At 40.6% G+C, this 27,010-nt stretch overlaps 1 protein-coding gene and 1 pseudogene across 3 annotated transcripts in view; both read left to right on the top strand.

The window, feature by feature from the left end:
• il1rapl2 (interleukin 1 receptor accessory protein-like 2) overlaps positions 1-27,010 on the top strand; it is a 633,588-nt gene that overhangs the window by 441,925 nt on the left and 164,653 nt on the right. The gene's annotated exons all lie outside the window — the stretch shown is intronic.
• Positions 8,694-11,033, top strand: LOC144463908 (uncharacterized; annotated as a pseudogene).

Below are 27,010 nucleotides of genomic sequence, written 5' to 3'. Positions count from 1 at the left end.
ATTGCACTTTATTTTGTGTGTGTGTGTGTGTGTGTGTGTGTGTTGGATCACTTTGTGTGCCCTAATGTATGTGTCTGCGTGTGTGATTGTGTGCATCAGGTCTGATTTGGCCAGACAGTCTGACCTACAGTGACTTCACTACTTTCTGCTTCTGCTTTGAATTTTAATGTCATTCCTTTCTCTACCGATCCATCTGCCTCCTTCCTCTCTGTGTGATTCACTGAAATATTTCACCTGTGCTTTATTTTATCTGGGCCCCTGGCAATGTTTTCTCCCATGTTTGTAACTGCCAATAGGATAATTTTACTTGTTTACATTGCGGCTTCAGGCGACTATAAAAGAAGATTAGTTCACTAGTATCTTACAGCAGTACAGGACATTTTTGGGGTAAGATGATTTGTTGAAACATTAGTGTTTTACTTGTGAAAACAGAATGGTGTGAACACAGACTAAGTTGGACTCATCAGTGCTGGTTCAACTTTTTGCAACCCCTTACTCTAAACTTCCACTAAGAAGTAACTTTGCTACATTCACGTCATATCAGAGACAGAGCAGGATGACATCTCACTGCTACCACATGGGAGCTTTATTTTTGTAGGTCCCTCTGAGATTAAGGATCTCTTTTTAAGGGAGTCATGGCCAAGATACACAGCAGCAAAAGGTAAAGACAAGTACATATAAACAGACACAGAACAGAAAGTACTACAATATAAAACATGTCAATGAACAAAGTGCAGTAGAAGCCACGCACTCAAGAATTTCACTTTGAGCACAGATTTCCTAATGATTCTGTCTCTAGGTCTTTCAAACTGGATTTAAAAGCATTTAATGAAGTCAAATCATTAAGTTTTTAATCACTTTGCAATGAATTACAGTTTGATAGGTCAGAATACATAAAAAGTCTTTTCCCACTGTCTGTACAACCTTTTAGTAGAGACAACAAATACTTGTCCTGTGACGACAAATACTATTTCCCCAGGCTGTTCTCATGCACTGCTTGTATGTTTTCCTATAAAAAGTAAGGTACCCAAATTGGTATATACTGTTTCCCACCTAATCATTAGCCAGTAATTTGTGCATAACCCACACATTTTGGAAGGCTGCAGTCACATGACCAATGCACTGATGGGAGTAAACAAGAAAGTGGTCCAGTGAAGAGGCAGGTTGCGGTGGTGGATGGGAGGGTCACAAAACACAGGACTTTCCCCAGGATACCCGTGAGAACTCTGAGTGAACTTTGAGTCATTTTAAGGTGCGTCCTCACCTAGTTTCTTCTCCCCAAACCTCACCATGGTAACTTCACTTGCCTAAACTTCTTTAACTTTATGTTAGTGATGTAACTTTACATTAAGGACATAAAGTCATCCGTGGGGTGCTAATTTGTAGGATTTCATATAAACTGTTTTATGACGATACATTGACTAAGCAGCCCAAGATTTGCTATATATATTATATATATATAATATATATATATATAATATTTGAAATTCTATCAGTGTGTGTGCCTGCAGATTGCCACAGCAGGTCATCCTACCCCAGAAAAGCTCACAGTGGTGAGTCAAGGCTTTACAGTTTGCAGTGAATCTCAGGGAAGTCTGGTAGGCTGTATCAATCATATGCAATGCCTGAGCAGTGGCATGCATATATTTAAAAAATATGAAGCCTCAGTTTTTCACCAGGCACTGTATATGTGGCTTAAAAGGAATCATCAGTCAGGATGCCAAGGTATTTTTGGGGTTCATCTTTTTATTGACCTTTGCCTCAAGAGTGAGGAGATATAGTAATGAATACATAGTTATCAGAACACACATTTTCAAAATATTTTGTAGTTAGGACCTCACACTTTACAGTTAAAGCTGCATTAATGGATTTATTTTTATTTTGCCACTTCAATCAATCAATCAATCATTTATTTGTCATGGAATTATACCAGGTACCATTCCAGTAAAATGTGATCCCATCAGCTCCTTGTAACTTGTGCACTTTAGTGTAGTCCTTTTTGTGTCTTCTTATATTGTTGGCTGCTGCTTTATAATTATCCATTTTTCCAGATGGTTCTGGTGATCTGTGGTTTCTGGTTGTGAAATGATAATGATAATTGTTCACACCTCCCTACCTCAACAAGACAGCCTTGTGGTCGCTCCTCCCAAACACCCTGAACAACGTTTCGCAGTGATCCACAGCAGGAACAGGACAGCGCCTCACATTCCCACCATCACACCAGTCCTTATTCACCATAAAGCACATGCCTCCTCTCCTTCTCTTGCCTCCTCTACTCTGTCAGATCTGCACATGGAAAATGAGTCACCTGGTTGAAAGGTGCTGTCCAGGATTCCGCGAAGTTTTGGTGAATCAATGGATATTACAGTTCCTGGTATCCCGTAGAAAGCTGATGTGGCACAGAGGTCATCCAGTTTATTTTCCAACTTCTGTACAATGGTATGTAGGATGCTAGTTTAGCTGGTGCCCACCTTCTTCTTAATGTTTACTGATGTTTATATTTGAAAACCTCGACCTAGCTATCTAGCAGCTAAATTCCTCATCCCGTCTAGTGATTCGTAGCCACACACCACCAGTGTCCAAAGCCAACCACAGAAAGCACCATTCACACTTCCAAAATAGGCATAAGAGCATAAATTTAGCACAGATTTACAGTGTGGCGACAGGAGAATGTCCCTGCTTTATATCAGTTTTGGCTCAATGGAAATGGCAATGGCAACAATGAAATCTTTTAGCATTCTATTCAACTGATGTAACATGAACGCTTCCCTTATAGCTCTCTTTTGGACTCCACTAACTCCTGAGGAAAATATCTGTCTCTTTAGCTGCTAAATCCTAAAATGTTAACGACTTAATCACTAACGTTGTCTTTTAGCCATTTGGTGATGGACAGGTTGAGGTATTGTAGGTGCTTCACGCTGATTCACTGCAAGTGGAAGGATGTTGAAGAGAGTGGTGAGGGTGTACCAAAAAAGTAAAACGGTTTAGAAGACCAAAAACTGAACCAAAAGACCCTGAATTTTGCCATAAAAGTGAGGAAGACAGAAGTGTCAGGTGAACTCTGTGTCTTTGGCCTCATCACTACAAGTAACCCCTTCACATTAACATATTCAGCTTAAAAAGTTCTTTTAAAATCCATCCATTCTCTAAATTGCTTATCCTGTCATATCCGGTCACACTGGGCTCATGCTTCCCAAAGGGACACTCTGCATGCATGAAATTGCCAACTTTGCGCACAACAAGCAGTATTTCATAATAATAAAAATATATTGCCATTCAGTGTGGTAAGCTCATACTTTTTTTTTGCCACCAAAAGACTTTATGCGTTGTTTGTTCCATGTAACACTTTAAGATTATTCACTCCTCTAGAGCTCAGGACCTTTCAGTGGACACCAGGATAGGCTGATAGGTGGATCACTGATGTACTGGCTTTGTTTCTTTCTTGCCTTTCCCAGCTCTTCAATTTCTCTCATTAACTTCAGCATTTCTCTTTTCTTTTTTTTTATCTTCCTCCTCTATCCTGTCCATCTCTTTCCACCATTTAACCCCATTTAGCCCATATAGCAAATCAAAATTTACAAAATAATCTGACATTTTAAAACAATAGTTAATTGGCACAGTAACACCTAACGCGGTCACAGCTGGGTGTTTATAGAGTATTTTACAACAGCTTCAAAAGCAGCTCAGCCAATCATAATCAAGTATCCGTTTTATAAGAGACCTTTTAGTCCACTTAGAATCGTAGCCTTATTATTTTATTTGACACGCCAACAGCGGTATTACCTCCAACATTTGATGCTTGTGTTGACACATTTCACAGATATACTTGTGCTTGTTGACACACCTAATTGAGATTATGTTAAGTGTCTTCTCTTGTACTTTTGAACAGCACAAAAAGGCTGACAAGCACTTAGTAATAAATCAGCACAGAGTGAAAGAAGCATTATCCCACTGACACAAGGACATGAATTCTGGCTGCGGAGGACTGCAAACTATAAAATGCAGCACTATGGCTATACAGCTAAAGGGTAATTTCAGTGTGATAGCCCTTTAAGTGCTCTATGTTAAGGGAAAGGACAGAAAGAAGAGAGACAGAAAGGAAAGAGAGCCAAGAGAGACGGAGTGAGGATGATATGAAATGTGACACAGGTCATTACACTGGACTTAATGAAGCCTGTTTGCCTTGATAACCACCCATTTCATTAACCGCTGCTACACAACACCCTGTTTGCTCCTGACACACACACACACACACATACAGTACACTGCCATCCTCCCACCTTGCCCATTGTCTAGGTCCATGGAGTGAGACATTAGCTTAGATGAGAATGTGATTAATGTGTCGCCAATTAATTATAGACAATTACAAGTACCTCTCACTACCTTTGTCTCGTTCTTTTTCTTCTTCGCGCTCTTCCTCCCCACCCGTCAAGTCTCTCTAATTGTTTTTGTCTCATTTAAGACTGTAGACAGAGTAGAGGCACCATGACACCAAATGTTAGACAATTTAAAATGTATTCCAAATGTGTTAACAGTCTCATAGAAAAAAAGTAAAACATTCACACTAGTTTTTGGAAGTTGATTTTCTGAGGAGACATTTTGGGCTCATTAAAAGACTACTCCCCCCCATTTGTATATCGGTTTCTCACCCTGAATTTTTTTTTTTTTTTTTTTTTTTTTTGCATGGCTCCCATCAGTGAAGCTTCCAAACACTGAGAGAATTCTTCATGAATTGAAGTCATAGGTGACCACATTTAACAACAGCGAAACAATATCAAAACAGCTGTTTACAAACTCCCACACAACATGTGAATCTGAACTAACCTTTTGAAACAGCAAAGTCAGACAATAACACAAACAAATAAAGTGATTGAGGCAGCGGTAGACCAGGAGCTTCTGTGTTCAGCCAGGTAAAATTGCTGTTTGTGTCAGTGAAGTCTGGCTTTGAAAAGATCATAAATCAAAAGTTTCACTTTCTGTTCGGTTCCTTGTCACAAAGGGCTGTCTGTGAGGAGAGCACTGAGCATACAACTGGATAAATGAGACTTACATACTGCATGAGTTGTGTAAGAGTTTGTAAACAGATGTTTTAATATCGTTTTCCTGTTGTTAAATATGGTCACCTCTGACTTTCATTCATCAAAAACATTCTCTGTGTTCGGATTCTTCATTCACTAGAGGGGACGTTAGAGGAAAACAAGGTTTTCTTCACAACTTCAACGTAACATGAGGTGAGTAACAAATGGTCATTTGGGGGTGTGAAATATTCCTTTGAGATTTTATTTAACAGACTGTTTTGTTTTAATATGTAAAAGAGTGTCTTTGTGCTGAATACTTTTTTATTTTTTCTTCAAATGCAGTGTTTTTTCATCAAACAGCTTGGGAGTACTAGATCATGTTACCAGCTTGACTTTCTGTAGGTGGTGTCTTTTCTTTATTGTTTACTACTACCCAGTTTTTTGCTATGGATGTATTTAGACAACTGGAGGCACAGTCTTCTGGCATTTGTATTTTGGGGCGCATAAAGCATGAGTCAGCGACTCCCCCACACACATGAATGGCAGGAATTCAATACTATGTTTTATTGACAAGATTTTGTGAGACTTTATATCTTTTATTGGAACCAATAGGCTCAAATTGTGAAAATAGTCATTTGGAAGTGTTTGAGAGGCTCTGAAAAATGTCTTCACTGTCTCACACCAATTTCTTCTGTACTGCCATGTATGGGATGTGTATATGAGAAAAAAAATAAAGGTTGGAACAAACAGTCCACATATTGGTACCTGCTTGGTGACATCTGGCTTTATACACAACTTATTTCAGTTAAGTACACCCCATGAACTGAGCAAATATAGTCTTATTAGCTTATTACAGCTTAGTTCCTGTATTTGCCTCAGCTTTTGGAGAGCATAACTTCAAAACTGAGAGTTCAACCTGAAGTTTTAAAGCTTGTCTTCACAGGAGGTGTTTTAGAAGCATTTTTCAGTTGTCTGTCTCATGTGTCTGACGAGACACAATCAATCAAGCTGTCGACACAAATCTTGCAACAGCCTGCATTTTGCTTGCTCTATGCACACCTAACCACCAAAGCATATTTTTACAGTAATTGTGTGTGTTGGGCTTTGAGCGTTGTCAAAGCACAGGTGACCCACACTCAGGATTGTGCCTGAATGTATCTTGTGTAGACACAGATGGAGGATTGAAGTGGTTGCTCTCCTAACATGGTGCTTTTCCGACGCAGCCTGCATAGATGTTGTGTTTGGCAGTGTTTCAGTTGCTGTTTGTTAGCTAAACAATGCTAGTTAGGTTTGCTCTGTTCATGCTGTATAGCATCTCTGGTGTAGCAGTCATGACAGGCCAAAGCTGGAGGAGTATTCCATTTAATCAAATACCCAACATGGAAACATTGTGATTTCCCATTGTGATTGGACCAAGACAAGCAGATTAGAAGAAAGCTGTGACATCATCAGCCAGATATGGTAACAACCAGCTACTGTGCATCAAACATGCTGACTCATTTGTGACGGCACTGGCCAACTGTGTCTATAATTAGTGATAGAATAAAACAGACTGAGGTGACTTGACATCAGTCAGTCTCTCACTGCTGATACAGACAGACCCTGTCATGGCAACAACCAAATTACATTGTAAGTGTTCATCAAGTGTATCTGTCAATCATGAGGTAGAACACACTGATTTGGTGAGTTGTAATCATCCCTTTGCTTTTCAGACATTTTGTTCTTGGTTTAATTTAGTATAATTACACTAATTGCAAACCCAGTGTTATTTTACTGAGGATGGGGGATACAGAATAGAAGATAATTTAAATCAACAGAGCTCCTTCAATATTTAAACAAAGGCTTAACTGTCAACTCATTACACTGTGTTTCTATCTTAAGTCTGACGTAGCCTCCACTCTAACTGATTTCTGTGGAGGAGGGAGATTCAGTTTTCCCTACCCAGTCACTGAGACCTACAAAGCAGCCTAAATTTGATGTCATTTTAGATCCACATTAATGCGTACCAATGCCAACATAATGGTTTTGCTGTGGTTTTGAGAGTGAAGCGGAGCAAATTAAAAACAAACTACAATGTTGGACGATATTGACAAGACATGCCATCTATGTAGTCATTCAGTTCGGTGGAGTGGATGCATTCAGATGTCTGGACCCAGGCAAGCACACAGCTTGACAACACTTTCCGGCATTAGTCCTGCCCATCGTGCTGATTGGCTAATTGTTTGCCCCCATGTGACACTCATTGGATCGATTGCTTTTTAACTGAGCTGTTTTATGTCACAATCTGACAACAGACCAATCAGAATGCATCAAAGTATGTCAGAATGAACTTCTTAAATTCTTGATGCAATGGGATTAAAATCAAACATTGTGAAAAAGCTGAAAATAAGACATTGATTTGCTGGCAATGTCTTCAGGTTAAACACATCTACAGGACACTGCACAGTGTCTCTGTTCTTGATCCATCTACACGTCAGTAAGATTACATGTACACTCTTACCCATTTGCTGTGAATAAGCAGGCTCTACACACCTGTCGCTCACACACACAGATGCTCTCGCTAATTGCCTGATTAGACTTGATTATGATTCTTATGTACAAAAAGACTTTTTTCACAGAAAACACAGGTGTAAATAATAACATGAATTATGACTGATTTCATTTAGCTGCTTCAGCTGCTTTTGTTTCAGGGTCTGTGTATTGTTCATGCTGACTCACTGTGGCTCTGTCATGGCTTACTGAGATGCTTGAATGGAATAGAGACATTGTAAATGTTGTTACTAACACCTGTGTTTTTCCAACAATAATAAGCCAAATTTTCTGCTATTGTGCCTGGCTGACATTACTCCCACTCTTTTGTTAGTTTTGTTGGACATGTTAAGGTAGCATAACTCAACATGTTTATCATTCATAAAGGCAATTAAAGTTTGGTGGCATCATTTACAGGGTGTCCACGGAGTCTAAAAAAGTCTAAAAATAGACATTTTCAATTTTAGGCCTAAAAAAGTCTAAAATACAGAGATATTTTGCACTGTAAGTCTAAAATCTCATTTGGGTAATTTAAGACCTAGGTTACAGTGCAAAATATCGATGTAGGATAAATGTAAAAATTATTATTCTTGTGTCCATTTCCCGTCCATTACCCACGCCATTCAGTTTTTTTTGTTACGGTGGCTTATGGTCCTTGTAGTTCTGTTAGTGGAACTCACTGTTAGCGGAATGCACAATAAAACTACAGATGTGAAGTGGAAGTGCGTAGTCGTCGAGACAAATGGCAGCTGGACAAAACACAAGAAATGGGCAAGTGCAGATTTAATAATTGCTGGCTCGAACGACAGGATTTTGCAGACTGGCTCAAACGTATTCCTGACGATGACACCGAGGCGTACTGCACGTTGTGCAAAAGAGCACTGAAGCTCGGGACCCTGGGAGTGAAGGCACTCGATTCCCACGTTAAATCCAATAAACACCAGGCCTCTCTGAAAGCAGCACGTGAGTCTCGTGGAATTGCCCAGTTCTATCCGGAGGCAGGCACATCCACAAATGATGCTTCAAATGCGCGACCTAATGGGCTCGACACAAACGATGAAGGCAGAAGTTCTGTGGGCATTGAACACCGTGGCGAAACACCAGTCGTACAGAGCTAATGACAACATCGGGGAACTGTTCAAAGTAATGTTTCCCGACTCGACGATCGCCAAAACATTCCAGTGCGGAAGAGACAAGACCGCCTATATCATCCAATTTGGAGTGGCCAAGTTCGTCAAAAAGGATCTAATCGCAAAGGTGTCCGGGCCATTTGTGATCATGTTTGACGAAAGTTTCAACTGTGCAACAAAAAAGAAACAACTGGACCTTCACGTACGGTACTGGGATGACGGCCAGGTACACTCCAGGTACCTTGGGTCACAGTTCATGACTTGATGAAGGAGGTCAAAGTAAGTAGTGTTTTTATATTAGAATAATTTATGTAAGCTGCACATAACTATTGCCCACCATAATTTATTTATATACTCTGAACATATGTCTACCCACCTTTTCTAGCTGTAAATAACTGCATTAAATCTGTAAATACTATATTAATCTGTACATACTGCATTTTATCTGTACATATATTCAGGGTGTGATTTGTGGGGGGGGGGTCATCCCCACCTCTGTTTTTTTTCAACCTTACTTCTGCTAAGTATTTTCATCCTAGGGGGTGACACGAGGTTTGCTAACTCATTAACAGCCATTTAAAATACATCAGTGCATGCCTGTTTGTCTCTCGTACATTGATAGGGGCTCTATTACATCCCGATCTCCGGGAAACTGCAAGTAAAAAAGTGCGCTAACGCTAGAAAGTGATGTGTGCGACTGCGCGCGCGCGCGTGTGTGTGTGAGAGAGCGTCTTGATTGCATTTGTATTGATTGTATTTATACATGTGTAATTACATTATATTACATCAGATTCAACATTACTGACAATGACATAATAAACAGACACGTTCAGGCTTTTTACATTAAGGAAGTAATTTCGAATTAATCTGGTGTAGAATGTAGTGTATCGTAGGGTAAATTGTGTTTTTTAAATATGCACATTTGATTGATTGGTTGATTGTTTCCTTCCCTTAGGAATGTGTGGACCAGCTGGACCTCAGCAAGTTGTTATCAATCTCCATGGATGGTCCCAGTGTGAACTTTCCAGTCTGATTACGCTGACCTCTATGGGGGTTCTCGGCTCATTTCTGTTGGAAGCTGTGGGTTACACACCTTGCACAATGCCTTTAAAACAGGCTTCTCCATGTGGCAAGTAGACAAGCTTCTTAAGGCCATTCATACATTGTTACACAATGTGCCAGCAAGGAGGGAAGACTATGTGAAAACCACCAAGTCTACACTGTTCCCATTGGCGTTCTGTGGACATCGATGGCTTGAAAACCTGCCGGTGGTCGAGAGAGCTTTGGGAATCTGGTCATCTCTGCTGGTGTGCACAAATGCTGTGAAGACCAAGCAGCTTCCACATCCTGGTACTGCAAGTTTTGATGTGATTGAAGATGCCCAGAAAGATCCCCTGACTGTACCCAAGCTCCAGTTTTTCAGGAGTGTCGCCCAGTTATTTGATCCCTTTTTAAGGAAGTACCAGACTGAGGAGCCTGTGATGCCTTTCCTTGGAAAAGACCTGGCAGAATTGATCGAGGTAATGACTTTTATGATAAGCACAATGTAAAGCAGAAAACTACACGGAAATATGTGGATTTTATGGTGGAACTATATTGATTGTGAAAGTTATGATGCATTTTTTTTTGTTTTTATTTTATTTTTCACAAGATAAACAAACAACCAACCAACCCACCCCATCACACCGCCAGTTCAAAAGTAAAACATTATGTAGGCCTATAATTAACTAAATACTGTTGTAAACAAAAAAGACACACATTCACAGCAAATCCACAGCAGTCAAAATGTTACACACTATTTTGCAAAGTTATGATGTAATTGAAAGAACTTTTCTTTTGTAATTGTCTAACAGAGTCTGATGCGTTGTTTTGTGAAACGAGAGGTCCTGCAGGACATCACCACAGCCCAGCTTCCCAACCTGGACATAGCTGAAAAGAAGAACTTGATGCAGGTGCACTGTGTGGACATCGGCTTGGGTGCTGAGGCGGCCCTCAAGGTACTTGTAGCTTAATGTCAAAGATTGTCAAGGAGAAGCACGTGTGTACAGCATTTTTGCTTACATGACAATTCCTTTTGCATTTCTCTGTACAGAGCAGCAAAAGTTCAGAGCTCAGGGTCCTTGAATTTAAAAGGGACTGCATGCAAGGACTCTCAAGCATCGTGAGGAAAATACAGCAGAAGAGCCCCCTTAAATATGATACTGTTAGGCAGATGGATTGTCTAGACCCCACTGTGATGAGCAGTGACCCAGACGGGTGCAAGGCGAAGATGAAGGGACTTGTGCAGACATTTCTGCTCAACAGGCAGCTGGCAGGAGGAGTTTGTGCTGGTAGAAGGAGTTCTAGGAAGGGCTGACAAAAGTTATGAGTGCCATTCTCAGATAATCTTATATATATTTAGCATTGAGCTGATCAGTTAAGTATTTATTGTACATGCTTGCTCAAAATATGATCACAATATATTTGAGTATGGATCTTTAACTTTTGTTAGTCCATCAAATAATGGCCATGTACCTGTTCCGTGTGCAGTGGTTCAGACTGTACTGTATGTAAAGTTGAGTCTAGTAACAACAACCACCCCCACAAAACTGTACGGACAAACTCTCCCAGCTTAAGAATCTGGAGACCGAAATTGCTACCAAAAGTGCAGAGCTAAGAAGCATGTAGTGCTGCGCACTACACACACACACACACACACACACACACAATCACTCTTGGGCTCTCTCTCGTTCTCCCCATCTCAATATATAAAATGTGTATAAATGTGGTTTGTTTCAATGTTCAATGTTCAGCATTTGAAGTAGAGAGGCATTATTTTGAAAAAAAATAACTGAAAATGTTGCGTGCTGTAGTCTCTTGGCTCTGTGTTTGTTTCAATGACAATAAATGTTATCATTTGAATGCAATCTGGGTCTGTTTTTTCTTATTTTTAATACTTCGTGAAGGTCTTAAATTTAATCCACGATGGTCTAAAAAAGGTCTAAAATAGTCTAAAATTGCACTTGTTCCAACCTGCAGACACCCTGCATTTAACTCCTGAGTTAGCTTCATCCAACTTTGACCTGAGTAGGGGATCAGAAAAATGTACATCATCATACATTACGGGTTTGTGTATTAGAGGCTGTGACTGTCATAGCCAGTCAAATTCATCGTCACTTTAATCCCCTTTAAAGGGATAGTGCACCCAGAAATGAAAATTCAGCCATTATCTACTCACCCATATGCCGATGGAGGCTCAGGTGAAGTTTTAGAGTCCTCACAACACTTGCGGAGATCCAATGGGAGAGGGGGTAGCAACACAACTCCACCTAATGGAGGCTTACGGCGCCCCAGATTCAAACGTCCAAAAACACGTAATTGAAACCACAAAATATCTCCATACTGCTCGTCCGTAGTGATCCAAGTGTCCTGAAGTCCTGACATAAAAAGTTGTTTGGTTTTTGGATGTTTGAATCTGGGGCGCCGTAAGCCTCCATTAGGTGGAGTTGTGTTGCTACCTCTTCTCCCCTTGGATCTCCGCAAGTGATGTGAGGACTCTAAAACTTCACCTGAGCCTCCCTCGGCATATGGGTGAGTAGATGATGGCTTAATTTTCATTTTTGGGTGCACTATCCCTTTAATGGCTTATCTTTAAAAATTGAATTCCCTTTTTCGTCATGATTTCCATACACTATTTTATCTGTCGTCATAATCCATGAAATAATCATGCGCCATTAAAAACTACTGTATTTCCACATATAAAATGAAGGTAAAGTGTAAAGTGTGGTCTGTCTTTTTCTTGATGCATTTCATTATTTGTGAATTTATTTTTGAAGTTTCATGCAGTTATATTTGACTGTCTTACAAGGTTTTTGGAGGAAATAGATAGTTGCCTCATTTCTTCATATTGTGACATAAACATGATCCTGGTAATGATCGACAAATAAAGTGGGATTTTTGAAATAACTCATGTTTGTGGGAACACCACTGTGATGTTTTACCCCAACAATCTTTGTCATGCTGGTGATCGCAGCAACATGTTTACATGTATTAAGCATGCAGAGCTTCAGGCAATGCTTTGGCCAGATTTGTTAAAAAGAAGATGGTGTGCAGAGTCGTTGCCCTGGTTACCCACAAGTTATTGGCATAGAGAGAAGTTTTAATAAATGTATAATTTCTCATGAGAATGTGTGACATGTGGAATAGTTAATTATAAGAAGATGTTTGATGTCCACATAGGTTCAGCAGTTTCTATGGCAACTTTGTAACAGTCCATTGCTGGCTAGTAGATCCATGGGCACGGGAAGGTGGGTGCTGAGGGTGCTGCAGTACCCCCTCTTGTCAAGGGATGGAACAACACTCTGTAAATCATCGGCCATTTACCGTAATTCGTGGGATATCTGAATATTTGTCTTCCATATCAAACAGCATATGAAAGGGTGCCTGTCAGAAAATATATGAAACAAAAGTTTAAAACGTGCAAATTTAATTAATTTCTCCGATGTGATGTGACAACCCCATCACATCAGGTCAAAGTGCAAGGGTCAGGGTCAGCTTATAGGTCAGCTAACAGTGCCAACAGGCCGAACAGGCTGAGAGGTCCAGAAAATTACACCAGGAAAGTTTTAAAGCTGTTTTTTGATCCATAAAATATCAGCGACTTCCACTGCACGGGCAAATCCATCGGGATTGAGTTTTATAGCTAATGTCGGAGTAGCAGACATGTTATGATCTGCTCAGGGGACGTGAGTGGCATCAGCAAACTGGATGAACGACACCTTTCAAAAGGAAATAGTGTCCATTTTAGCACATGCAGACCAGAGAGAAATTGTATATGTGGTGAGGAAGCGCACAATCTTTAGACTAACTGAACAGCCTATGTAGGTAGCCTTCGTTCTGAGCAGTTTTCCTGTACCTCCTCAACCCAAACGCAGGAATAAATGTTTGAATTTCATATTTCTGCAAACGACCGATATGTAACATTTGTACGTTATTATTTAGCAAATATGCTGAAACTTTATGTTTTTAACAATGCTTAACATGAGGTTATGTTTATGGAAAAAAAAAAACATTTGGTTTTGGTTAGAAAACGGCTTTGGCTTGTAATGCTCGCTTTTGGTGGCACAATCACAGCTTGAAGTGCCGCTGATGTCTAGCTAAAAAAAGCAACTTTTGTCATTTGTCTCAAACAGTTGTGCTCAAGATGCATTCTGTTTAGCATGTTCAATGAAAGTGCTTTTTTAATGCATTCATGCACAACACTGACCATAAGCATGCCCTGACCAGTTCATATACTGTATATAGTATGTACACTAACACTAACCATAGCTAATTCACAATTCCAATGAATAGTGGGGATTTGGGATTCTTTTACCATCACTCACATTTCATCTATTGAATGTCCAAAACACTGTTCATGTCAGATTGCTACAAATCCCTTCAAAATAAATCTGTATCTGAAGAACATACAGTGAGGGACAACGTACAAGCCCCCAGTCATAAGGCCAAGCATGCTGATTTGATCACTGACACAAAGTGGCCCCTTCCTGTTCTCTTTCCTCTGCTCTTTTGGGAACTGTTGAGCATCTAGCCAGGTATCAAGATCTTAATGCTTCCTGAATGAATTCAAAGTAATACAGAACAAAAATTCTCAGTGTTGATGCTCTGAAAAGGTAGAAGACTTTTAGTCTTCTTGGTTGTGGTGTTGTTGCTGCATGTAAAAGCCTATTTCCATAATAACAATTGCCTCTATTGATGTATGCGCGTGTTTGTGTGCACACGCAGTTCATGACATACAATATAATGATTATATATGTGTGTGTGCTTGTGTGTGTAATCAGTGTTCATTATTTGTCTTTGTCATTTCTCAGCGTGTATTGATCTATGCTCCTCATATTCAAGAGGCAGAGGAAGAGCAGTAAGAGCGAAGGCGAACAAAACAGATAAAGACAGATAAACAGACAGACAGATAAAGAGGAACAGACAGAGGGAAAAAGAGATGTGGTGTGTGTGTGTATGTGTGTGTGTGTGTGTGTTTGTTCTGCCACCTGCACTCATCCACATGTTGTTTTCCATCGTTATCCCAGACACAGACAGTGAGAAATTCTGACATCTAGTCAATAAACTGTCAGCACAATCAACATCAATATGTTAGGACTTTGACGAGCAACTCAACAAACACAGCAGAGATGGAAGCAGCTGTTTATCTGACATGGCCGCTGAAATATTCACTTGTAGCCCAGCAAGAGTCAAAGTGCAGCATCTTCAACAGGCAGCTTCCCTTTAATGTACAAGACTCCAGCCATTTAGTTTCTCTGTTTACTACTGGTTCTACCCTCTGGGGACAGTGATAGCATTTGGTCACACAGCACTCTGGTTGACTTGAATATTAACACTTCCGTAAATGTGAATAAATCCATGTTCTGCTATTGTGACTGGTCAAAGCAACTGATGTGAGCGGAAAACTGGAGCATCTTTGGTCAAACTCAGACGCTTCACCAGTCTCATACATTTCTTAATTCAAATGGACAGTTTAAAAAAAAAAAAAAAAAAAAGCAGAATACAAGTGCAAGAAAGCCAAAATGAATCTGAGCCAACATGGGACTGAATCCATCCTCCCAATGGACAATTTGTGTAATCTCATTATTTCAGCTGGGGTGAAAGTGTTAGGAGTCCATATTTAGAAATTTGGCATGTCCCTGTATGCCTGCAGACAGGCGCGAGCTCAGTGGGACCAATGAAACCATTTGAATATGCTTAAAAGGGCAACTTAACCTAGTTACCCCATGACCACAGACACCCCACGGCTCTGACAGAACATTTCTCCATCGTTCCTGTATTTTATGCCCTTTTTATGCACCAGATGCATTTCTGCCATCTTTTTCAGTCATCCATCTCAGTTTCAGTCAGTGCATCTGCCAACATCAGTGACATAACGGCTCTCATTTCTCTCACACATTACTGCGACCCAACTACTGCCAGTCATACTTTCAGTCTCTTTTCAAATTACTCCAACTTTAAAAAGAAATTATGTCAATTATTCTGCTTCTGTGAAAGCTCCGCATCTCCAGCAGTTGATTTTTGGTTTCAGTAATTTTGATGGGAGGTTGTTGCTCACAATGTACAGTACAGGCCAAAAGTTTGGACACACCTTCTCATTCAATGCGTTTTCTTTATTTTCATGACTATTTACATTGTAGATTCTCACTGAAGGCATCAAAACTATGAATGAACACATGTGGAGTTATGTACTTAACAAAAAAAAGGTGAAATAACTGAAAACATGTTTTATATTCTAGTTTCTTCAAAATAGCCACCCTTTGCCCTGATTACTGCTTTGCACACTCTTGGCATTCTCTCCATGAGCTTCAAGAGGTAGTCACCTGAAATGGTTTTCCAACAGTCTTGAAGGAGTTCCCAGAGGTGTTTAGCACTTGTTGGCCCCTTTGCCTTCACTCTGCGGTCCAGCTCACCCCAAACCATCTCGATTGGGTTCAGGTCCGGTGACTGTGGAGGCCAGGTCATCTGCCGCAGCACTCCATCACTCTCCTTCTTGGTCAAATAGCCCTTACACAGCCTGGAGGTGTGTTTGGGGTCATTGTCCTGTTGAAAAATAAATGATCGTCCAACTAAACGCAAACCGGATGGGATGGCATGTCGCTGCAGGATGCTGTGGTAGCCATGCTGGTTCAGTGTGCCTTCAATTTTGAATAAATCCCCAACAGTGTCACCAGCAAAACACCCCCACACCATCACGCCTCCTCCTCCATGCTTCACAGTGGGAACCAGGCATGTGGAATCCATCCGTTCACCTTTTCTGCGTCTCACAAAGACACGGCGGTTGGAACCAAAGATCTCAAATTTGGACTCATCAGACCAAAGCACAGATTTCCACTGGTCTAATGTCCATTCCTTGTGTTTCTTGGCCCAAACAAATCTCTTCTGCTTGTTGCCTCTCCTTAGCAGTGGTTTCCTAGCAGCTATTTGACCATGAAGGCCTGATTGGCGCAGTCTCCTCTTAACAGTTGTTCTAGAGATGGGTCTGCTGCTAGAACTCTGTGTGGCATTCATCTGGTCTCTGATCTGAGCTGCTGTTAACTTGCGATTTCTGAGGCTGGTGACTCGGATGAACTTATCCTCAGAAGCAGAGGTGACTCTTGGTCTTCCTTTCCTGGGTCGGTCCTCATGTGTGCCAGTTTCGTTGTAGCGCTTGATGGTTTTTGCGACTCCACTTGGGGACACATTTAAAGTTTTTGCAATTTTCCGGACTGACTGACCTTCATTTCTTAAAGTAATGATGGCCACTCGATTTTCTTTAGTTAGCTGATTGGTTCTTGCCATAATATGAATTTTAACAGTTGTCCAATAGGGCTGTCGGCTGTGTATTAACCTGACTTCTGCACAACACAACTGATGGTCCCAACCCCATTGATAAAGCAAGAAATTCCACTAATTAACCCTGATAAGGCACACCTGTGAAGTGGAAACCATTTCAGGTGACTACCTCTTGAAGCTCATGGAGAGAATGCCAAGAGTGTGCAAAGCAGTAATCAGAGCAAAGGGTGGCTATTTTGAAGAAACTAGAATATAAAACATGTTTTCAGTTATTTCACCTTTTTTTGTTAAGTACATAACTCCACATGTGTTCATTCATAGTTTTGATGCCTTCAGTGAGAATCTACAATGTAAATAGTCATGAAAATAAAGAAAACGCATTGAATGAGAAGGTGTGTCCAAACTTTTGGCCTGTACTGTATGTGGCATTGCCTTGTACTTTAGGTGTGTGTAGTACAGAGAAACATCACAGATTTTTCTTAGATTTTATTTGATCTAGAGGACATAATATCTAGAATTTTAGTTGCTATTAACATTGCAGCCTGGAGAGAGTCCTTAATCTGGAATGTTTATTGCAATGTTAAGAAAACTTTAAGCAACTGCCCAAAAACAACATATTTTTCCATCTAATTGACCCCTCCTAAGTCCCAACCCACTTTGTAAATGTTGCTAGCTTGTACAAGCTTGACCCAAAAAAGAAAACAGTCAGGCAATATATCTTCAAGAAGCTAACAGCAGGGACTACAGTATGTAATGGAAAGGTATATTCACAATGTTAACTTGAGGCATCTGGTCTCAACAAAAAAGGATTTGATTTTCTTATCAACATAGACGAGCTTAGCACAGTAAAGGGGAACATTGACTGAGCTTCTGTTGAGTCCAAAGCTTGCTCAACTGTTACTGGAGCACAGAGCAAAAAGGGGCGGTACCTAGAAAGGGTCAACTGAAAAAGACCTCTAAAGGTTGTAGTAATTTTGACTCTATTCTATCAAGAGCAAAAGAGAAAGTCAGGATAAGTTGTTGCAGAGCAACAAAGTCTGATGAGGGTGCTGGTCGGGGTAGATGAATGGGACAACGAAGGGAGTTAAGAGTGGAAGACCACTGTACATTTCCCATATCCAACCAACTGCTGAGTTTATTGTACCCATGGCACAATTATTTTGTAACCTTAACAAAATGTTTACTATTAAAAACATGCCAAGCAGGTTTGTGCCCAGCCCTGACCAAACCATAACCTGTCGCCCTGTCGATAGTACCATCAGATCAGAAAAAAACTTATACAGGACATGTTGTTGTGGAGAGAATGACGTATTTTGTTGTTTTTGTTGTGTTTTTTAATTATTTTTTTATTCATTTATTAAATTTATTTATTTATCTATTTTATTTATTTTATTATTTTTTTTTGAGGACTTGTTGGCATAGGACCACGATCAGTTGATGGTATAATAAAGTGATGGCACATATAATTTACTAAATGGGGGGCAGGCGAGCAGCTGAGGAAGGGGGCGGAGTGAAGATTGTCCCTCACTGCGGGGAGAGAGGAGAGGGCTTCCCCGGAGGTCAGGCCTCTTTACCCGGTCCCTCTCCTCCACACTTTGGCTTATTTTCACCCAGCCCAGCACTGGTACCTTGGAGAGCGGTCCCTCGCTGCGGGGAGAGGGGAGAGGGCTTCCCCGGAGGTCGGCCTCTTTACCCGGTCCCTCTCCTCCACACTTATTTTCATTGTGCCGATGGTGGCTTGGAAAACCGGCCCCTAACTGTGTCACACGGGCAGAAGGGAAGGCGGCCGGAGCTCAGCCGGTCCCCTTCTCCACACTTTGACTTATTTTATCCAACTTGGTTCTTTTTCTCCCTCTCTGGGAGCCTGGGCTCTCCCTCACCGCGCAGCAGCCCACCGCATCCATGCATCCATCCACCCCTCCCTCCCTCGCGGCCCCGCACATATACCCCCGAGGCTCGGCTCTCTCTCACCGCACAGCGGCCCTCCACATCCCTCCCTAGCCGCCCCACACATATACTCCCGAGCCTCGGCGCCTCTCCTTGACCAACTAACCTAAATACTATAAACACACTAACTGTAAACCTACACTAAAATACACTATGCTAATAAAATGTAGATTTTCAACAGTTTTTACTAAACTGTCAAGATTTTGAGCAGGATCAGTCAGTAACCCTACTATACAACCAGAAACAATGATTATCAGCTGAAAAAAATGGTTTTAGGGTTTAGTTACTCTTTAATGTGACTTCTTTATGATGCCCTGCTGCTGGGCCAGTGAAATATTCATACTAAACATTAGATGACTTTACAGTCAGAATCAGGTTTATTGCCAGTGAGGTTTTAGCATACATGCTATTTGCTTTTGGTGCAAAAACAAGAGACATATACATAGCGAGAAAATTGAAAAAGATACAATATAAATATTCAAAAAAATATGTACAATTCAACAGTAAAGTCAAAAAGCTAGGCAGGAATGTGCAGAAATATGTTCCATGGTGCAAAAGTTCACAGTATTAATAATTTTATTATGAATGTATTATGTGTTGTGAACTTTAGTTCAGCTTATGAATTAGGTCAAACCTCTTGGGATGTAGAAATGTGCTGTTTTGATCAGTTATATGAAGCATTTGTTTGGTATTCAGAAAGAAAAGTTCAGAATACATCTACTGCCCAGTGATGTTAAGTATTCACTGTGGCACTGTAGCGCAGTGTATGAATGGGGTTACATACTCACTAATATTCTGTGTTGTCGGTAGAATACTGCAGTATATAAAAATCTGAATTTAATGAGCCAGTGCATCAGTTATTCTGCTTGATGTAGTGCTCCTACACAAACTGATGATAAAATTTAATGCCCCTTATAGTTCAATATAGACACTTACAGACGGAACAGAACATATTTCTGCCCTCAAATAGACACCCATTCATTCAGTGTACGTCAATGATACCACGAGTGTGTAGACAGGCAGCGCAGGCTGTTAAATACCAGATGGTCACACATCTAAATGACAAAACAGGGAGATTTATCTCTTAATTATACTCATCGGACACTTTCACAAAACAAGCACATTAAACCATCCAGTAAAAGACATGAGAGAATAGTGTTAAATGTAACTGTAATCAAACACGCACCAATGCACACACACAAACTGTGTCACATCTGACATTTCAGAACCTGGCCTTTCAGACTATGTGTGAATACACAAAGTGTCATGTGTGTTTAAGAGTGTGCTAAATTCAGAGCAGTAATATACTGCATTAATAAGTGTCAGTGTAAAGAGCTAGCAAAGCCTCTGGCTTTGTTTTACTATTCATTCTGAATGAGAAAACAGTCTTCAAAGGTTACAGTCAGACAGGGGAAGTCATGTCAGTTTTATTAAATATTTCAAGACACATTAATTACTTTTTCTTAAAGAGGGATGGGCAACTATTTATTCGGTAAACCACAGAAACCCACACACACTAAGCCAGTCCAGTGGCTCAGACGAATTATTACCGCAAGCACCCAAAGCATTTTGCTGGATGTGGAAGTAACTTAATTTAACTTTTTGCTGAGCACTGTGGGGGTGTTCACCCAGTAATGTCCCAAACACAGAAAATATGATGAAAATATGACTTGAATTACCGCCTTGTGGTTGTATGCCTCCACGAACCAGTCAAGTTGCAGTTTACTTCCATGTCTGTCCAGATTTATTTGTAGCCGTGACAGCTGACAATGCTCCGACTAGGCTGTGGATGTTGCTGCAGGACGCTACATATTCTAAAACATGGAGGTTTCACACACATCTTAAATCTGTACACAGAACATCTATATAGTCAACACAGTTTAAAGGTGAACACCCAAGATTAGTGTCACCAATTCAGAATCCGACCAAATGTCTCTCCTTCTGTTCCTGAGTTATGATGTGAAAAATGGCCTAAAAAGTGTTTTTGCAGAACATTATGATGTCACAGAGGCTGACCTTTGACCTTTTGGGATATAAAATGTCATCACTTTATCATTTTATCATATTAGATGTTTATGTGAAGTTTTGTCATAATTAGCACGTGAAATTTTGAATTATGGCCAAAAACATATTTTGTGAGGTCACAGTGACCCTGACCTTTTTTTTTTTTTTTTTTTTAAAGATATTTTTTGGGCATTTTTAAGCCTTTAATTGATAGGACAGCAAGTGTGAAGGGGGGGGAGAGAGAGGGAATGACACGCAGCAAAGGGCCACAGGCTGGAGTCGAACCCGGGCCACTGCGGCAACAGCCTTGTACATGGGGCACCTGCTCTACCACTAAGCCACCGACGCCCCAGTGACCCTGACCTTTAACCGCTTGAATCAGATAAGTTAATTGTTAAGTCCAAGTGGACGTTTGTGCCAAATTTGAAGAAATTCCCTCAAGATGTTCTTGAAAAATCCTGTCCATGAGAACAAGACCAACACAAGGTCACAGTGACCTTGACCTTTGACTTTTAACCACTAAAATCAAATCATTCATTGTTGAGTCCAAGTGAATGTTTGTGCCAAATTGGAAGAAATTCCCTCACAGTGTTCTTGAGATATGGCGTTCACGAGAATGAGATAGACAAAGTCACAGTGACCTTGACCTTTGACCTGTGGCCACTAAAATCTGATCAGTTCAGTTTTGAGTCTGACCAGATGTTTGTGCCAAATCTGAAGAATTTTTGAGTCATCCCGTTCATGAGAATGGCAGTATATACAGATAGATGGACAGAAAACCTGAAAACATAATGCCTCGGGCCCCAGCTATCGTCAGCACAGACACATAAAAATGCAGGCAGAGGGCAGTCTCTGCTGAAAAAATGCACCCCCACAGAAATTAAGGAAAATTCTGCATTGTAGACCTTTGACCAAGCAGCTTTAGAGGCCCAACATTAACCATACTGTAGTAGCAAACCACAGGTATTGTAATTATTTAAAAAACATTTTTCTGAGCTGCTCATTTTGTTTGGTGAGTAAGTAGACCCCTCTTGTAACCTGCTTTTGTAAGTGTATTTGAAGAGCTATACAATCACAGATGCGGTATATTTAAGTTTTTGAACTCCCACAAAGGCAAACAAGTGGAGCTGCACCACTTCAAGACTTGTCACCACATTAATAGAGGTAAAGGTGCTGGCCAGCAGCACACAACTCCTCATGTGGGCTGTTTTCCAGAAGTGGCTAAACCAATTAGACAGAGTGTAAACCAAAAGGGGAAGCTTCAGAGCATAATCGGCCAAAATCAAGTATGACAACAAACTGAGACACAGACAGACACACTATTAATCCACAGTCAGGAAAACTCATCCTCATTTATAGTTTGGAGTACAGCTGTCTCCCCAATCCTACAATCCTTCTGCCCAAACAAATGGAGTTAGTCAGTGGGGGATTTGGTGTCGTGACTGGGCCTGTGTCTGCACCAGACATGAAAACTAGACTCTAATTATTTCTGCACGTCACATTAGTACTTTTCACAGTTTCTCCCTTAATCCTTGGAGTTAGAGTTACTGTAAACTCTCCCAGCAAAACTATGAGAATAATGAGAGAAATCAGGCAAAATGAAAAACTAAGTCTATTGGGACATATACTAGGCATTTTTGTCCAGGAATAACAATAAAAAAGTCTCTGTCCAAACCAGCAGAGCAGGAAATTCATTATTTGGGTTTTTAAAAGAATATTTTTATCCAAACTCACAGCAATAGGGTTTTTCTTAACTAAACCTCTCTTTATCTTATCCCACCTCTCACCTCTTCATTTCTGTCCAACCCTACTCCTTTTTTTCTTACTTTTTCTCATCTTTTTAGTTTTTACACTTCCCTACTTCTTAATCGTCCCACTTTCTTTCAGCTGTGTTTCATCCTCCTATCTTTCTCTCTCCATCCTCTAGCATTTATGCATCCGTCACCTTGTGATTCTCCTCACCTCTCTCTTCCTTCCGCTCCTCACCTTTACTCTGCCCTCTCATTCTCCTCCCCTGCATCCTCCTCCTCTTTCTCTCTCCCCGTCTCCTACATCTCGTCCATCTCTTGCTGAGAGGCTGCGTCAGGGCAGATAAATGTTGGACAGATGTTATGCAGAAGTCTCGCCCTGGGTGGCATAGCTAAATAAGAGCGTGTGTATTTGCCTCTCCGTGTGAGTCGCCTCGGGTGGCTACAACTAAATAAGAGAAGAAAAAAAGGCCTCAAGTTGTTTTCAATACATGCCCCCTGCCAGCCACAGCTCTGTGTGTGTGTGTGTGTGTGTGTGTGTGTGTGTGTGTCATTTAGGGGCTGTTTTCTAGTTTGTTGCTGCTCTTTAGCAGAGTGATGAGTTCAAAATGCATTACCATCTGTCGTGAGAGCATCTATGTAGGATTTCATAATGCTGCTACGATGTTATAAACAACTGTACATTTATCACTCTCTCTCTCTGTGTTTCAGTGACTTACTTAATATTTTTCTACTTTTAGTTTCTCCTCTGTGACACGTGCACACTGGGACAGACAGAAAAGGAAGAAAAGGCTACAACAGAGAGAGAATAAAGAAGAGAAACTCCTCTCTGCTTCTGTTTTTCTCCCAGCTCTGTCTGTGCTGGTGTGTGTTTTCAGGCTTTGGTCAGATATTAGCATTTGGCAGTCTCCCTAACTGTTCTATATTCAGCACATTAACATGATTAGCATTGCTGAGGAGGAGACGTCCATGTAGAATAATGAAAATGGAATCACTAAGTGGACTGGCTGGCTGAATGTCTCGGTCAGTGACTGACTAGCTGAGAGAATGAGAGACTGACTAATTGACTGAATTGCTAAATCACTGAGTCGCTGATTGACTGCTGTTGATTTGCTGACTAAGAGATTGACTAACTAACTGACTGACTGAGTTCCTGTCTCAGTAAACTGCCTATAGACTGACCACTTTACTGACTGTGTGAAAGTTATCCAGCTCAGCTGCTATCAAACACTGATCAGCCAAAACATGAAAACCACTGACAGGTGAAGTGAATAACTTTGATTATTTTGTTCCAGTGCATTGTTCTGCTGGGAAACCTTTGGTTCTGACATTCATGTGGATACCACCTGACATGTTCCACCCACTCTAACACAGTTGCAGACCAAGTACCCCCCTCATGGCAACGGTGCTCCCCAATGGCAGTGCCCCCCGCACTGCCATTGGGGAATACTGTACAGTGGTATTAATGTTTTGGCTGATCGATGTATATCCCAGCAGTTTCTGTGGCTACGTTCTAAGTATTAGCGTTTGAGAGTGTCTTGATTTGTACTCAGAATTTAATTCTGATGATGTTCTATATTTTTCATCAAATCCTATGAAAAGACCTAATCCAACAATGCATGTGTCCTACCAGTGTGTGTATCCAAAGCCTGATATATCTTCCTCTGAGCCATAGAGCTCTATTGTTGTCCAAAAGCTATTAAAAACACATCAGTGAGTCACACTGTTGCACTGGGTGACATGTTCCTTCATTATGATGAACATGGGCGCTGTGGTTTATTTTGAGTCGATCCCACATACACCATCCTGCTGCCGCAAATACTCACTAGAGCACCAAATGTGGATTAATCTACGGCTGAAAAGAGTCCCCATCAAATGCACTGTTTACTCTTGTCTCTGTAATGTTTGCTGAGAACTACAGAACTTAGCTGTCTAAGAAAACCATTTACTGTCTTATAAAAACTAAACTAAATGTTTTTGACCCTTTTGAAAAAATACTACTCAAACAGGCAGTTACCTGTAACCCTTAGCTGTGATCTTAGTAAAGTGTCATTTCCAAGCTGAAATAACTAGCTAGTGGAACGAAAACACCACGAGGACAACTGGAGTCAAATACTTTATTTCACATGCACGGAGGTTCATTAACATGCTCAACCCAGTCGCCAGAGTAAATGTTAGCATTATACCTTCCAGCAAACACATGACATTTGTTGTTATTATGTAGCACATACGATTAAACTTTTCATTTCTTAATGTCTCAATATCTCAACATCTCAACATGTGATTAGGTTTAGGCACAAAGCCACTTGGTTATGGTTAGGAAAAGATCATGTTTTGGCTTAAAATACCTGTTTTGCAAATATGGGGATGCAGTGATGGGTCACTATAAAACACCAATGTTTGGTGCATAAAAAGTCACTGGAAATGCTTCAATAAGACACTTAAAATCAAGCAGTTTGTTAAAAAAGAAAAATAGTGAGTGCTGCACTGGGTCAAGATTGTCAGGAGACAAAAAGTCGCTCAGGTGCTCTTCAAAGACAGGGAATGAATTTTATGAAATAAAAACAGGAGGACTGTCCTGATAGTAAATTGAAAGTTTCAAAAAATGTTCAAAAATGCAGTCCAACCGAAAAGTCCGAGGCACTCCGTGGTAATATTAAAAGTCCTTTATTTAAGCACAGGGATATCTACGCGTTTCGACTACACGAGTCTTCATCAGGATATGAACCAGTCGAATTACAAACAGGTGTTTAAATCACATCAGGAGTGTGTGAAATGATCATGTGACTGGATCATGTGACAAATCAGTCAGCCTATGCTGAGAACAGAAAGAAGATAAGTAAATAAACGTATAAGTGGTAACAGTTGCATGACTGTGTGAATCACAGCAGTCGTCAGAATAGTAAAAAATACAAATACGCAATTTATATATGTGTGACTGTCAGATTTCAACAGCAGTGGATAGCAAGACATTTATACTATAACAATAGAAATACTATGCAGAAATGTGTAAATAACAGTATCTAAGAAACCTGTGTCCAGGCGTTCAGAGTACGACCAAAAGTAGAGACAGGCAGAAATAGTACGGCAACAAAGTTTAAAACATCATAAAAGGGTTGTCAAAGGGTTATATATATATACAAAATATGCTCAGTGCCGATAAGGCTGTCTACAATAAGCTAAAGGGCAAAGAGTCTAAATTTGGGAGAATGACAGTGGTACTGCAAACTCAAAATAATGAAAATATTTAAACTGAATATTTTATAATAAAGACTACAATGACTGAATGATCCATGTGACCCTGTAAATAAACAAATAGTTCCTGTTACTTTAAATGTATTGAGTAGACCATAAAGCTAAACAAATAAACACCTGTAACAGAAAACAATAAATACAAGCAATATTACAAGAAGGGAGAAAAGTGTATCTCTTCATTGAGACCAGGGTGAGCAGTGGCCTTCAATGTAAAAATCCAAAAGGTCTCACGCTGTAGGAGGCGCCTCAGTCTGTCCCCTCCTCTCAGGCTACTGGGGACTACCTCAATGGCCATGCATTTTAAAGTGTCAGGACTGGTGTGACCAGCAGTTTTGTAATGTTGGGCCATGGGGTAGTTTGGGTTTTGAGTTCATATGGTGTATTTGTGTTCAGCCAGTCTTTCTTTGAGCTTTCTTTTTGTGCGGCCAACATAGAAGCAGCCACATTCACACTCCAGTCGGTAGACAACATGTGTTGTGTTACAATTAGCAAAACTGCGGCAATGAAATGTCTTTTGACTGGAAACATCAAAGAAGGCATTGTCTCTTTTTATATTGTGGCAGTGTCTGCATGCCCCACACCTAAAAGTGCCTTCAGGTTGGGGGAACCAGGACTTGGGTTTGGAGACAGAAAGGTGACTCCTAACCAAGGAGTCCTTCAGAGTAGGGGCCCTTCTGAAGCAGAAGCCCGGAGATTCACTGAAGGCGGAGCGGAGGGTGTCATCACTCAGCAGAATGTCCCAATTTTTGTTAACAGTGTTTTTGATTTGGTGTGCCATGGTGCCGTATTGAAGGGAGCAAAAGATCTTAGGAGGCTGTTGGTTTTTTTTTTTCAGGTCTTTTGTTTAAAAGAGCATTTCTGTCCAATGTTTTAGCTCTGGTCAGAGCGATGTTAAGAGTGTCATTTTTGTAGCCTCTCTGTTCAAAACGGAGGTGCATATCAGCAGCCTGATGCTGGAAGTCATCATCACTGTCACACAATCTCCTCAATCTTTGAAATTGACTGAACGGAATATTAGAGATAAAATGTTTGGGGTGGAAACTGTCTGCTTTAAGGATGGTATTTC

This window comes from Epinephelus lanceolatus, chromosome 7, assembly GCF_041903045.1.
Source record: "Epinephelus lanceolatus isolate andai-2023 chromosome 7, ASM4190304v1, whole genome shotgun sequence".
NCBI classification, from domain to species: Eukaryota; Metazoa; Chordata; class Actinopteri; order Perciformes; family Serranidae; genus Epinephelus; species Epinephelus lanceolatus.
The sequence above is the reverse complement of the archived record's forward strand: the minus strand, read 5'-3'. Positions and strand labels throughout refer to the sequence as shown.